This window comes from Pristis pectinata, chromosome 4, assembly GCF_009764475.1.
Source record: "Pristis pectinata isolate sPriPec2 chromosome 4, sPriPec2.1.pri, whole genome shotgun sequence".
Classification (NCBI taxonomy): Eukaryota; Metazoa; Chordata; class Chondrichthyes; order Rhinopristiformes; family Pristidae; genus Pristis; species Pristis pectinata.
In genome coordinates this window covers 21,937,778-21,953,891 of record NC_067408.1, presented here as the reverse complement: position 1 = coordinate 21,953,891, position 16,114 = coordinate 21,937,778, and the positions used below count along the sequence as shown (strand labels likewise).

Here is a 16,114-nt window from a genome sequence, read left to right as displayed (position 1 = left end):
ATTTATATACAAGAGATCACAAAGAGCAGGGGTCCCAGAAAGATCCCTGCGGAACACCACTAGTCACCGACCTCCAGGCAGAATATGCTCCATCTACTATATTTAAAAATTTATTAGTCATGTGTACATCAAACCACACAGTGAAATGTGTCTTTTTGTATTACTGAGTATGTGCTGGGGGCAGCCCACAACTGTCGCCACTCTTCCAGCACCAACATAGCATGCCCACAGCTCCTAACCTGTACGTCTTTGGAATGTGGGAGGAAACCTAAGGACCCGGAGGAAACCAACACAGACACAAGGAGAATGTACAAACTCCTTACAGACAGCGGCAGATTTGAACCTGGGTCACTGGCGCTGTAATAGCGTTACACTAACCGCTACACTGCTGTGCTGCTTTCTGTGGGCAAGACAATTCTGAATCCACGTAATGCTGGAGGAACTCAGCAAGTCAGGCAGCATCCATGGAGGGAAATAAACAGTTGATGTTTTGGGCCAAGACCCTTTATCAGGACTGGAAAGGAAGACGGCAGAAGACAGAATAAGGGGGGGGGGGGGGACGAGGGAGGGGGCAAAGAGTACACACAGGCAGGGGATAGGCAAGTCCAGGTGAGAGGAGGAGGGTAGTGGGTGGGGGAGGGGGAGAAGATGTAATAAGCTGAGAGGTGATAGGTAGAAGAGGCCAAAGGCTGAAGGAGGAGGAATTGGGTAGGAGAGAACAATGGACCATGGAATAAAGGATGGGGGAAGGGGAGGAGAGGAGATGGGTAGGTCATCAAGGTGGGGGTAGGGAGCCATAGGAATAAGGGAAGTCAAGGTGGGGGGGGGGGGGCGGAGAAAAAGAAGGGGTGGTGCTACCAGAAGTTAGAGAAATCAATGTTAAGACCATCTGGTTGGAGACTCCCAAGGTGGAATACGAGGTGTTGTTCCTCCAAACTGTGCCATCATGCTTACTAGGAATAGTCTTTTTATGGCTATTCTACAAATTTGAGAATTTAGCATCATTCATATCCATTTCATCATTGCTGATAGTTTTGTTAATACTGAATGTGGTCCACATATAGACTTGTAGGGCAAATCACTCTGGGCAACATAGCTTTAAGACCATATCAGAAGGAAGTAATATGGGGGCTTTTGAATGGGATTTTTTTTTTTTACTGATAAAGACTTCTACAACAAAATAACCACTTTGAGAGAAAAGGCATATAAGCCGAGAAAACTTGCTCAAAAAAAAAGTTCAGCAAGAGGTATTATATATCTGCCCAGGATGTTCAAGGATTGACTCTCCTACCTGAAGTGCAGCAAAAGAATACAGGAGACATTTGCTACATCTTAAAATTCTCCATTCACTGCAGCTCAAGGATACTATGGTTCCCCATTTGAAAAGAATCAATTCCTCTTGACAAAAAAAATACCAGGGACCAGTTTAGCAACACTATGGGCACTTTGCACTAAAATGGGCTTTGTTCTAATTAGGTCCTTTCTTGTAAAAATTAAAGATAACTTATACACAATTTATGTTTTTCTTGTGAATGTTGCTTATAGGATGCTATGTGCCTGTGATGCTGCTGCAGCTAAAATTTTCCATTGCGCCTGTGCATATGACAAACACAACTTTGACTACATGGTGCCACTTACCAGTGCTCACAAACACATAGCTGCAGATTAACCCTTCTCTATACTATTATTGAAAAGGATTCCAATAATCACATCATCCAGAGGCAGCAAACCTTGAAGGCCAATGTCTAGTACCTTGGCTGTACTTGTTCTTTTATTCTATGCCAGTCAAGTTCAATTTAATACAGGCAACAAGGGCTATCCTTGTTAACATGATAGATAACTGCCTAGCAAAAATGCACACAAAAGGCAAAAAAAAATTAAATCGGTTTATTATTGTCATTTGTATTGAGGTACAGTGAAGAACTTGTCTTATATACCATTCATACAGATCAATTCATTACACAGTGCATTGAGGTAGCACACAAGGTAAAACAACACAGAATGCAGAATAATGTGTCACGGCTACAGAGAAAGTGCATCTTATTGTCTATCTGCACTACAAAGTCATAACAAGGTAGATTGTGAGGTCAAGAGTCCATTTTATCATACAAGAGAACTGTTCAATAGTTTTATAACAGCAAGATAGAAGCTGTCCTCAAGCCTGTTGGTATGAGCTTTTAGGCTTTTGTATCTTCTGCCTGACAGGAGAGGGGAGAAGAGAGAATGTTCGTGGTTGGTGGGGTCTTTGATTATGCCAGCTGCTTTACTGAGGCAGCGAGAAGTATAGACAGAGACCATGGAGGGGAGGCTGGTTTCTGTGATGTGCTGAGCTGTGTCTCTGCAGTTTCTTGCAGTCACAGGGAGAGCAGTTGCCTTACCAAACTGTGATACATCCAGATAGGGTGCTTTCTATGGTGCATTGACACTTTCCAGTTTTTAATCAAAGGGAACATGCAAAATTTGTTTAGCCTCCTGAGGAAGTAGAAGCACCAGTATGCTTCCTTGCCCATGGCATCTACGTGGTTGGACCAGGATAGGCTATTGGTGAAGTTCACTCCTAGGAACTTGAAGCTCTCAACCCTCGACTTCAGCACCCCTGATGTAGACTGGAGCATATGCACTCCCTTCCTAAAGGGAATGACCAGCTCTTGTTTTGCTGACATTGAGGGAAAGGTTGTTGTCATGACACCATGCCACTAAGCTCTCCATCTCCTTCCTGTACTCCAACTCAGGTGTTATCTGAGATATGGCCCACTACAGTGGTTTCAAATGCAAACTTGTAGATGGAGTTAGAGCAGAATCTGATCACGCAGTCATGAGTATACAGGGAGTAGAGTAGAGGGCTGAAGACACAGCCTTGTGGGGCACCGGTGTTGAGAATAATCTGGCGGAGGTGTTACTGCCTATCCTTACTGAATTTGGTCTGTTGGTCAGAAGGTCAAGGATCCACTTGTAGAGGGAGGTGTCGAGTCCCAGGTTTGGTGAGGAGTTTGCTTGGAATTATAGTATTGAAGGTGGAGCTGTAGTCAATAAACAATAGTCTAACGTAGGTGTCTTTACTGTCCAGATGCTCCAGAGCTGAGTGTAGAGTCAGGGAGATGGTGTCCACTGGAGACCTGTTTCAGCAGTAGGTGGATTGAGGTTTTCTGGGAAGCTGGAGTTAATGTGTGCCATGACCAGCCGCTCAAAGCATTTCATGATGGTGGATGTCAAAGCGACCGGGTGGTAGTCATTAACGAAACAAGGTAACATGCCTTAGGTACTGGGATGATAGAGATCTTCTTAAAGCAGGGAGACGTTAAAAGTGTCTGCAAATACCCCTGCCAGCTGATCTGCACTGAATCTAAGGACAGGACCAGGGACACCATCTGGGCCACATGCTTTCTATGGGTTCACTCTCCAGAAGACTGATCTTACATCCTCAACGGTGACTATGGGTTCAGGTGCATTGGAGGCTGTTGGGGTGGGTGGCAACATTCCAATCGCCTTCTGTTCAAAGCATGCATGGAATGCATTAGCTCATCGGGAAGGAACGCGCTGTTGTCAGCAATGATGCCCGACTGTTTTGTAGCCCATGATAGCATGCAAGTCCTGCCACAACTGATGGCTGGTCTGAGACTCAATGTTGGACTCTGATAGCATTACGGAGGTCGTATCTCCATTTCTTGTAAAGGTCAGGGTCACCCGATTTGAATGCTGCAGTCCAAGACTTCATTCAGGATTGGATCTCCCAGTTCATCCATGATTTCAGATTTGGGAACACCTGGATTGTCCTCTTTGGTACACAGTCCTCAACACACTTGCTGATAAAGTCCGTGATGGTGGTGACATACTCAAACAAAACTACAGTAGAGGTTATTGGAACTGCTGACTGCACTGTTCTGCACAGAGTGACTGTCCTGATTCACAGGGACCTGCTGCATACTGTACAACATCAACAGCATCACTGAAGCAGCTGTCTTGGCCAATATCCAAAGAGTTGGAAGCCATCTGTACAGCCCCCCCCCCCCCCCCAATGCCATGGCTGTTCATAAAGAACTCATTTGAATAGTATCCTTTCAGCTGCAACCCCAATTTCCGATATTCCAGCAGTCCCACATATTACCGTCCTTCAGACTCCTATCACCTTAATTACTTAGTGAACATGCAAACATGACAATCCATAAAGAAACATCCCAAACCCAATTTATAAATGAAAACATGTCGTATTGCACACCAAGACAATAATTCAACCTTCTACATTGCCTTGATACTTATTTGAATTAACCCAAGTCATACTATCCCAGTGGCTATTGGAAGCCTGCCACGAAGGAGAATGGAGATGTCCAAAGAGAAGTGTTGGGCTTAACAGGTTAAGCTGTACCGCACTAATGCCCTATGCTTAACAACAGCCCAGTCCAATAGTTAGGACAATACTGAATTCTGCACAGAAATGGAGTAAAAGTCAGTAATCGACTTCACTACTATGCTCCTCGACAGTGAAAGTAGACTAGTTTTAGTAGTTTCCCCCAGTGCACCCCAACTTTCATTGTGCACTACGATGGGCCACACTATCAAAAACTTGGTAGGAGTGCACAATGAAATTTATGGTGCATTGGAGAAAACTGCTAAAAATAGTCTACATTCACTGTCAAGTCACTGGTACAATGTGTGCGATCATACCTTGCTCCAAATGACCCACAAAGTACAGACCCTGCTGCTGTCTTTCAAATTGCATGCAGTGTTACCACCTGGTGTCTCTGTACGTGAAATTGTTTTCTTGCTGTTCCCCCACCGCCAGGCTGCAGTTCTTGGCTACTTGAAAAAAAAATAGCAGAAAGCTGAGGTTGGGGTATGAGGAGGGAGTTGGTGGTACAGAGAGCTGTTGCTGAAAGTGCATTGGGGCTTGGAGGTTGAGGGGAAGAAAGCAAGTGGTGTATGCTTACCTAATTTAAATAGTAGAGTTACAATTCAGGAAAGGCAGGCAAGAAAAAAAAATTTTCAGTGAAAAGCATTTTTAATTGTTTCAGCCCTACAGCTGGCCACATCACTGGACTGCTAAGGCATCTGGTTCTGCATCACAGCAATTGCTCCAGGTGTCAGGATGACAACTGCCAATGACCTCCATGGATATTAACTTCCATGTACCTCCTGAACACCTGGCACTCTTGCCAACTCCTGTAGACACAGGGCATCTCTTCCTTAACAGAGCCTCTAGGTGGTGCAGACTGCCTTTAACCGCTGCTCGACATTTCCAGTATGGCTCATTTATTGAATCAGCTACTAATGAGTAATAGTGAAACTTCAGAACTCCTCAGAGGAAAATATAATTGTGAATAATCCTCAACTCTATGGTTACAGTCAAAAGCTTTCAGATTGCATTTTATTTTTCTCTATTTGCTTGTTTCAAAACCTACCCAAGGTCACAATAAAAAAATGAATTGATGAATATCTATAATGGTTGTGTATTCACGTGAAACATAAAATTGTTAAATGTAAGTGTATTAGGAAATCTCTCAGCCAGTTCTAGTTAAATGTCCCTGTCTTTACTGTTGGCTTATTCTGTGCATAAAAATGCAAAAGGCAATGAAAAGGAAAACATTGCTACTTAGGTTAAAACAAGTAGCTATAGGAAGCTAAATTGGATAGCCCCTAATTTACCCAGTTTTCATTGAATGCAGTCCAGTAGCAAAGCAGACAGACAGGATTAGCCCTCAACATTTGATGATACATGCACAAAAGTCTTGGACTTGTATAAATGGCTGAACATTGCAGGTAACATTCTGAGCTAGTCAATGAAATCTGTTACTTACCTTTATTTCTTCCCCTACCCCCCCCCCCCCCCCCCCCCAGCTCTGCAAACAAAATATTTATTGCATTAGCTGACGATGGAGCTTCTTTGTAGAATACATTAACATAACTCCTTTACTGCATTTAATTGTGGTTCATGGCATATCAGGATTTGAGTTGACAGGGTGCCACACTGGGAAGCTTTGATCAGATATACAATTTGGAAATTGTTCTGCACTAGCCAGAATTTGTGAATATTTTCTAATGATAGACTTCAACTCCGAGGAAGATTCAAATAGCACTGAATGTGTAGAGAGGAAAACAAAGTATAGCGTATTGACTCAATTCTTTCCATTATCTATATGGTCTGGACTCTTTCACGATAAAACTCAGAAATAAACAAAACTTCAGAATGTTTCTTAATCAACATTCTAATCTATAGAATGGCAAACATGATACGCAACACTCAATATATGAGTATTCAAACTTCACTGCCTTATTTCAGTGATATTATCTTGGTCCCAATGGATTCAAAACCATTTTGTCTCAGAAATTTTCATTTCATGTCCATATTTATTCATGTAATCTTCAATTCTAGACTTAACTAGATTTATTCAACTCTTTTTAAAGCACAGTTATTCCAACACAAGTAGATTGCTGAGAGTGTCAATTTCAAACAACTACTTTTCTACAAAAAGGGGAATTTGAGGCTTTACAGTCACATAAATATTTGTGACTGTAAAGTGGAACAAACTATGTGTGTCAGATTGACTTTGCAGTATTACAGAGCAAGACCATTTTAAGAGAAACTGCCTCAACATCTTTAGGCATGATAAACTAAACATTTCAACACAAATAGAGGAACAGTAGAGGATCAGATAGCATTAATTATATTATACAGACATACTCAACTAATAAGCTTCAGTGCAACTCACTTTATCAAGTTGCCATTCTGAAGATTTGCCTTTTTTGACAATATTAAAAAAAACAGAAAAATAATCATTTGGAAAGTTTCATTGAACATAGCATCAACAAGAAAATCTATTAGAATTTAAAATATTGAAAAGTGAGGTGCCCGGGGGTGATTTTAACCCATCTACCTGGTTGGAAATTAGGCAGTTCAGTGACAAGTGAAGCTGGATAGGATGGGAGATTTTTAAAAAATGCTTTTCCAATCATGTCTGTTACTGGGCACTAATAATTTGACCATTTTACAGAATTAATGTTTGTCTCTCCACAAATGATGCTGATCTGCTAAGCATGTCTAACATTTTCTACTTAATGTTTTAATTCATGGCAGGTTAAAATATCAAATTGTGAGTACTCAGTAAGTACCCCCAGACACACTTGTCTTTTGTCAGCCATACTCCTGCATTTCAGAATCAACGTACACCTTCTAGATTCTCCCTTTGTTCCCAAGGTCCTTCCAGATACCTTGGAAGAACTTAAAATACCATTTGTGGTCATCTTTGCTCAACTATACTTCACCAATTTGAAATATATACACAAGATTAAAGCAATGAAATTCAGATTAGTCTCAGAAAACCAAGCTGCTCCACAGTTCCAGAGAAAGTAATGTTAAAAATTTCACAAAAGACAAGGAATTTACTCCTGAAAACATTCTGGTTAATCTTCATGCTCCTCAACAGTAATCAGAATGCTACATCTTAATGCAAAAACCAAGAGAAACTGTCTTTGCATTTCAGCAGTTAGGACATGCTGCCTATGTACATAATCATGATTTGTTTTGTACATTCATCTACAAGAAAACATTGATAAAATAGAATGCCTGAATATACTTTCACATTGCTCTTAAAATACCTTCATGATCGACAGGCAGGTGATGATGGAGATAAAAGAGGATAGGCCAAGGGAGGGGGAGAAAAGGGCAAAGGGAGGAGGAGAAGATGAGACGGGCAGAGGAATATCAGAATTAGGCCAGTCAACCTCTTCAGCCTGCTCCTCAGTGACTGATCCAGTCTTGGCCTCAACACCATTTTCTGCTTTCTCCCCACACCTCTCCCAGCTTAAACATTTGTCAATCTCTTCCTTGATACATTCAATGACCATCTCCGCAGGTCTTTGAGGTGGAGAATTCCAAAGATTTACAATCTACATCTGAAAGAAAAACCCTTATTTGTAAATTATGCCCCCCTCATTCTCAATACCCCGACTAGCTCTTACCTGCATCTATCTATTACCACCTTATGCCCACCCCACCTCCCCTCTTTTGTCCACCTATCACTGCTCTGCTTTTTCCTCCTATATATCGGGCTTCCCCTCTTCCTATCTTCAGTCCTGAAGGAGGATCCTGACCCGAAATGTTGACTGCCTGCTTTTCTCCACGGATGCTGCCTGGCCTGCTGAGTTCCTCCAGCATCAGTGTTTTTCATCTACATTCCAGCATCTGCAGTCCTTTGCTTCTCTAGAAGAAGCATCAACTCAGCATCCACTGTCAGTCTCCCCCCCCCCCCCCCCCCCCCCCCCAGAATCTCAGAGAATTGTACAGCACAGAAACAGGTCATTTTGGCCCATCCCATCCATGCCAACTGTGATGCCTTTCTATGCTAATCTCATTTGCCTGCATTAGGCACATATCTCTTGATGCCTTTCCTACCCAAATGTCTTTTAAAATGTTGTAATAGTATCTGCCTCCACCACTTCCCCAGATACTCATTCCAGATAACCATCACCCTTTGTGTGAAAAACTTACCCCTCAGATCTCCTTTACATTTCTTTCTCCTCATCTTCAACCTGTGGCCTCTAGTTCTAGAATCCCCTGCCCCAGGAAAAAAGATTCTGACTATCCAACCTATTTATACCCCTCAATTTTATCAACCTCTACAATATCAAACCTCAGCCTTTGTTCCAGTGAGAATAAACCCACCTTATCCAATCTCACCTTAACTACAGCACTCCATTCCTGGTGAATCTCACTACTGCTGTCATATGCTTCTTGTAGTGTGGCAACCAGAACTGCACACGATAATCCAAGCGCAGTCTAACCAGTGTTTTGTACAGCTGTAACAAGATGTTTCAACTCTTATGCTCATTGTTTCAGCCTATGAAGGCAAGCACGCCAAGTGTCTTCTTCACTATCCTGATGTTCAAACAGATGATTTCTTATTCTTCTATACTCCAATGAGCGTCAGCTTAACCTCCTCAATCTCTCTTTATATATCAATCTCTTAATCCCAAAAAACAAATTTGTAAAGCCTCTCTGCACAACCTACAGCACAAATATCTTGTATCTATACAGTGCTCCAAATGAGTCTCACCAGACCCCTGCAAGGTGCATTAAAACTTGCTCTTATACTTCCATACCTCTTTCAATAAGACCAATGTTCCATTAGTCTTCCTAATTACTTACTGTATCTGCACACTAACATTCTACACTTCATGTACCAGGATTCACAGAAACATTTTTACTGCAATTTTGTAGTCATGCTGTTTAAGTAATAATTTATTTTTTCCATTCTTCTTTAAAAAGTGGGTAACTTCACATTTCCCACAATACACCCCATCTGCCAATTTCTTGCCCACTCACAATCTATCTTTATTCCTTTGTAAGCTCTTTACATCAGTTTCACAGCTTGCTAACAGACCTATTTTTGCATAAATCAGCAAACCTGGGTACGGTACAGAGGCCCTTCAGCCAAGCCATCAACATGAACTGTAAACCTCTGAAGCCCCAACAATGATGGTCAATCGAAAAATAACCCATTTATCTCAACTTTTGTTTTTGTTAGTTAACCAGTTCCTTCTTAATGCCAATATATTACTCCCAAACCTATATATTCTTCACAGTAACTTTTTAGGTGGCACTTTACAGAATGACTTCTGGGAATCCAAATACACTACATCTACTGGTTCCTTATTAGTCACTCTGCGTGTTATATCCCAAGAGAACTCTAGCAAATTTTTCAAACAATTCAGAGAACATAGAACAGTAGAGCACAGGAACAGCCACTTCAGCCCACAATGCTGTGCTGAGCTAGTTAAGCTAATGACGCCTAACCCCTCTGTCTGCACGTGGTCCATATCCCTCCATTCTCTACATGCTCATGTGCCTATTCTAGAGCCTTAAACATCTATCATATTTTCCTCTACCACCATCCCTAGCAACACATTCCAGGCACCCATCACTCTGTAGGGGAAAAAACAACTTGCCCCACACATCTCCTTTGAACTTACCCCCTCTCACCTTTAATGCATGTCCTCTAATATTAGACATTTTGACCAAGGAAAAAAAATACCAACTTTCTACACTGTCTACGCCTCTCATAATCTTATAAGCTTCTATCAGGTCTTCCCTCAGCCTCCACTGCTCCAGAGAACACAACCCTAGTTTGTCCAACCTGACATACCCAATCTTTTTCATAAAACTACATACTAACTCCTTAACAATGAATTCCAGCATTTCCACAATACAAGATGTTAGGCTAACCGACCTTTATTTTCCTTTCTGTCTTTCTCCTTTCTTGAACAGTGGCAGTATATTTATGATTTTCTAATCCTCTGCAATGTCTCCAGAATCTAGTAAATTTTGGTAGATTACAATCAACATATCCACTTCCTTTAAGACCTTAGGACACAGGCCACATCAGGTACAGGGGACTTATCGATTTTAACCCCATTAATTTTCTTACCATTTTATTTCCTCTGATGGAGATCAGAAAGGGAAAAGAGACTGGCAGGCAGAGAAAATGTCTGAATGTGCATGTATGGGAGGCAAGAAAGACGGACAGGCAAGCAGAGAATCAAGGAAGAAAACCAACAATGGTCGAATTTGGGGAGCTTGACAATGTATGATGGGGAGGGAGGTTTATGGACTGTTGCAAAGGCAATTGCTGTTGTAATACTTACTGTGTTGTTTAGAGAAAACAATCCTACTTCCCCGGTCCACAAGCAGAGCAGTAATTCACTTACCTCATGGATTTGAGGCTTCTTATTTGCTTTCAGCTGCCAGGTTTCTGAAATCTGGAACCCAGCTGGATGTGATTAAAAATAGAATTACTGTTAAAGTGACCATGGGCAATTTCATTACAATATTTAAATGAAATCTGTTTTCCACAAGCAGGGTGACTGATATTGGGCAGGATTTTGGCATAGTTGGTTTCTGTTTCAAATAGTTATTTTACATTTTAAAAAAAAGCCTCTGACCTCTTTTGGGGAGTTAAGATTTAGCCCAAAATAATCCCCCGGCATGACACACTCCATGTTGCCATTATCTTCACATTGCTTTTTCTTTCTTCCTCAATCACTCAATGTTTATGCTATTTTTTTCCTGAGGAGAGCAAGATGGGAGAAGAGAGCAATTCGTTGTTGCAGGCATATTCCCTGTGGTATGACCTGACCATGATTTTCTATCAGTGGCATGCCTATCTGTACCACGTTCTTCTGAGGTTTTCCTTCAGTCAATCAACTCTCTCTTGTTTTAATATTTGTCATCAGATTTGTGACTTACTCCTTACATTTGATGTTCATGTTTGCTTTACCCTTGTGAAACAGCCTTCCCTCCCAAAAAGGCTCCCAGCCTGTCAAACAGGTTTCTGGGTTCCATCAGGAACCCCAATTAAGCTTGGTGGTTAAATTCTGCAGCAACTTTGGGAAAGTGATCCTTACTCCATAAGGACCATCACACACAGAACTTGTTCCCAACTACAATCCAGGCTTTCCTATTGAGATAAGTATTTGAGCACATGTAACAATTCTTCTACAACTTGAGAGATAAAACTTGTCTTTAAAAAAAGTCATTAGGATTTGGTAAACTATACCACAGAAAAAAAATACCTGTCATTCACTCAGTCCAGCACACATTAATCCACACACAACTTCCATAATGAGAATAACACATGATGTTAACATTCCCATGTATGATGCCTATCCTATTCCAGTTTTTAAATTATTTTAAAAGAGAAGATTAATACAATGAAACCAGAGCCAACCTCTCACACTGGATCACCAGTTTTACTCATTTCTTTCCTGCATTCACAGAATGTAATTGTTTAAACCAGTACAGAGTGCCAGGGAGAATCAAACATACTTCACCAAGGACCTAACTTCCAAAAGCAGACAGGAGTCAAGAAAAACAAGACACTGTTAAACCTAAGTTCACAATACAAATAAAATGTAATTAAGGCAAAACATGGCCTTATCTAATAACAAATTCAGACTCTTGATAGATAAGGTCCATCTGGCTTAAGCACTTATTATTCTGTTCCAAAGAACTTTCAAACATTACCCTATCAATAGTCAGCTGGAAACTTCACCCAAGTTTTGTTACAAAGCGTCACTCCCTCCTTATTACAGACAGCTTAACGATAGAGCTCACATTTCCTTACACCTTCGAAGGAAGTCACAAAAACCTTTACTTACTTCATTATTTAGAGATGATCATTTGTTTCATAAACTCAAAAGCTAAGGGTTAATTTCCACAGTTTATTTCCAGCATTTGATTTACTTACTTAATTCCAAACTACTCTGTAAAAACAAGTAAAAGAAAACTTGGCACCAAACAAGTAACTCAATGAAGAAAGCAGACAGACCAGTTTAGATAAATGGAGCACAGATTTTGAGATATTGAGCAAGGTTGGTTAATCAATTTAAGAAATACCAATTTTATTTGATTGCCTTCAGAGTAATTTAAAAGGCCCACAATAATTGAAAGCTTATCTGAGATTCTCATTGTAAAGTGATGTTCTCTACAATAAAAAGAGCTTATCAATTCATTTCAAATTAGAAACGTTCTTGCTCTTTTGGACTTAACCTAAGAAACTGTTCAACAGCTGGAAAGAACAGAGTTACAACACTCAAGGAGCTCAAGATTATTTGAAACAAATAGTTGGCTTGATTGGCACCTCCTGAGTTCAATAGCTACATCTTCCATCATCATTAAATTGGCTGCAATCTGCACATTGTACTTTGCATCAATTCACCAGGGTATTTTCAAAAATGTGTTCCCGTCTTCTGAAAATCAAAAAAACTACAGATGCTGGAAATCTGTGGTGGTGGAGAGCACTGGGACCAGTGATTTGAATTGTGTTGGTGGGAGAGTTGTTAGTGTGATGCTTGTCCAGTAGTTTTAATCTGGTGATGAGAACAGAAACAGGGTACAGGCAGGTTGAATTGGGGTGGGGAGGTGGTGCTGCAGTTTGAGTGATGGAGTGAGGATTGAGGGTGTTAACAAATCAAGGACTCAGGTGTTTGGAAACAAAGTCACTGTTGAGAAAGTGTGTATTGTTTTCGGGGTTTCCAATTAATACAAGGTAAACACCTTAGTCCCAGCATTGCAATGGTAAAAGCTGGTGGCACCAGGAATGTCCAATGACAATGACAAGACTCCTGGGACAACATGGTTCAAGTTCCCATGATCTAAAAGGACTGTTGCATGTACAATGATCTTATTGTGTGTGCCCCGGCATAAAAATCTTATCGGGGTCATAATGATGACTGAAATTAATTTCCCTAATAATGCAAAGTGATCGTGAGATACATGTTATCATATCTCGCTTAATTTGTATACACCAAAAATAAAAGTGTTTTTAAATAAATGGAAATTGTGTGTGTGTGTGTGTGTGTGAATGTGAATGAGTGAGTGTGTGTGTGTGAGAGAGAGAGAGAGAAAGAAAACACAAAGGAGTTCAGTTTGAAACCATGAATCAATTGTCAACTTGTCACTGAAGCATGTTTGGCACTATTCTATATGGAAAGCATTCAATTTAAATTTCCATTAACTGTAACAGGCAGTTCATGCAGGATCTCTATATTATGTCGTAGGCTGAATATCTACCTCCAACCATTTTAGCTTCTTCAGTATAAACTGACAGGAAGATACTGTGCATTTCAATTATAATATTTAATATTGTAAACAAATCAACCTTTTAAAGTGAAAACCAGGTAATTGAAAATGAATGGCAACATATATATTGCCTCTGAATTTTGATGCTGTCATGGTACTTATAAGCAGTACAGATTTTGATTAGGCTCTACTTAATTCAAGGAGATGTTTTCTTTTGGTAATTTCCCTACAAACATCAAATTGTGGGGAAACTTTGAACTGCAAGCAGTTAAAAGCTGCAGCCTGTAAAATTGCATCATCATTAGTGTGGTCACTGATTCAGCTTTCAGTTCGATATACAAGTTTACTGTCAGTATTTCGTACCCTGATTAGTGATTTGTAAACTTTACCAATGTTGCCAGTCATTTAATTGAAATGTTCTGATTTTTATGACTGCGTCCGGGATAATATCAAGCTGACTGACAGCTAGCTGTTCTGTAGGGTACCAGTGGCTGCTCTGTAGGGAACTGCTGGCTGTTAAATGTTTGCAGCTAAGCTAATGCTCAGACATCAGTGTGTACTTGGCCAAGTGGAAAAGCCCAAGATGAACTGGAGGTCAGTTGCTGGCATCCTTGACCTCCTGCTCCCCTGCTGCACTCACCTTTACACCTAGTGGCAGAGCATCAATGTGCTGGAAAGAGCAGCTGCATGCATATTGCTTTAGGCCCCTCAGCTTTATGCCAAGGCTGGCTGGTTTATGGACAGTGACCCCAGTCATTTGGAAAAGCATGTCTTCCTGCAGAGGTTGGAATAACAGATGTATTATTCTGTATTATTGCAGCACCATAGAGATTTTCCAGTGCCGTCAGGATTATTTGTTATTTGTTTGTTTTAACAAATAAAATCCTAAATCTAAGTGAAACCTCTCAGGTTACCTTAAATCCTGCAATGTCAAGAGTAACTAACATATTCCTGTTTATCTACAGTCAACCTCATAACTAAACAACTCTTTCCCTTGCCTGACCCCTCATTTGAACAAGGTTCCTAATTTGATAAAGGTAAGCACAGTTAAGCGTTTCAATTATTTTGTTTTAATGTTTTTAATTATCTACTTGTATTTTATAATGCTTTAATTAAAAATGGATATTTTTAAAACATCTTTTTTAATTACTTGATTTAATTTCGAAAAAAATCCTTTAGCAGTTTACAAAGGTAAAGTAGCAGTTTACCTTTGACACTCAGGTAAGGTGTCAAAGGCCATCAGGATATTCTGGGAGTGGGGTTTCGATGGAACACTGCCTGTGACCAGCTGATCGCCTTGAGCCTGAGGGAGGCCTATTAGATGCAAAGGGTCACCACATTCAGTCCTCTGTGCCCTCAAAGGGGATGTGCGAGTGGGCAGGCTTCACAGGTGAGAAGTTTGGGAAGAATGCTGAGTCCATCATGAAATGACCCATTATATTTTAGTAGACTTGTTTCATAATATTTCTTAATCCTAACTAAATAGTTTGTTGTAACTTCTTTTTGTAAATTGGTAGCACTTAAAAATTGGCCATAATAATGAGACACTAACATTTAACCAGTTTAAAAACAAATAATACACTACCACTGTAAAAAGCAGAGAAAAATTACCAGACTTTAGAAACAAAATGCTTGAAGTGGTGATGGCAGTTGTCCGTTATTGTAGTCTCCAGGGAGTCACAGATTGCTGTAACTGACCTCCAGGGTACTTTGATGTTGATACCAAGTAGAAAATATGTAAATGCATTTTCATCTTCACTATGTCATCTTGATGAACACAAAATTAATAGGGAAATAAATTGGCTCATATGCTCGTTATCCCAAATTACAGAGCAGCTTTGCTGATGTATGTGCTCCTGCAGAGTTTGGAACAGACATATCATCTATAAGTATTATTGTACACAGCAGGGATTTTCCAGCCCTGTCTGGATTTTTTGTTAGAAACAAAATTTGTTGAATTTAGATATAGAAAAGCACAATTCTGAAACCATAAGGAATTTTCAGGTCACGTGGGGTTATGTATGAAATAAGTAACTGACATATTCTCACTCACCTGACACCAACAGCAACGCAATCCCATCCTTACACCCCCACCCACATCACCCCTCCCTTCTGACACCACACCTATCCCCACTCTCCCACCACCCTCTATCCAATTTTTTTTGGTGCACAAAAAGGATAGAATATATCTAAAATTTCCCTCAGTGAGTATAAGGAAGCACTCGTCAGAAGAGACCGCAGAATTACATTTTGAGAAAAGTCCAATTAGTCTAATTTCAGAAACAAATTTCGCATTGCATTTGGTTTGAACTCAACCATCTGCTACTCTGCTTTCTGAAGAGGAACCATCCCAATTTATCAATGTGTATAAATTCTTAACATTTTGAGAATAGAAATTAGCTTTTTAGGATTGGAAAGTACAATATCGAAACATGAGGTCGACATGTCCCTTAATTGCAACACATTTCAGCAGAGCATGTACTGTAACCGAGGTACAATATTATTCTAAAGGACAGGAAACTTAACAAATACGTTACAAATACT

The 16,114-nt window shown here is 40.3% G+C and overlaps 1 protein-coding gene across 1 annotated transcript in view; it reads right to left on the bottom strand.

Moving 5' to 3' along the window:
* LOC127569752 (phospholipid-transporting ATPase VB-like) overlaps positions 1–12,276 on the bottom strand; it is a 256,997-nt gene extending 244,721 nt beyond the window's left edge. Inside the window, 2 exon segments of the mRNA XM_052014600.1 lie at positions 10,699–10,760; positions 12,148–12,276. The gene's annotated coding sequence lies outside the window, so the exon portion shown is untranslated.
* Positions 12,277–16,114: the final 3,838 nt, after the last annotated feature.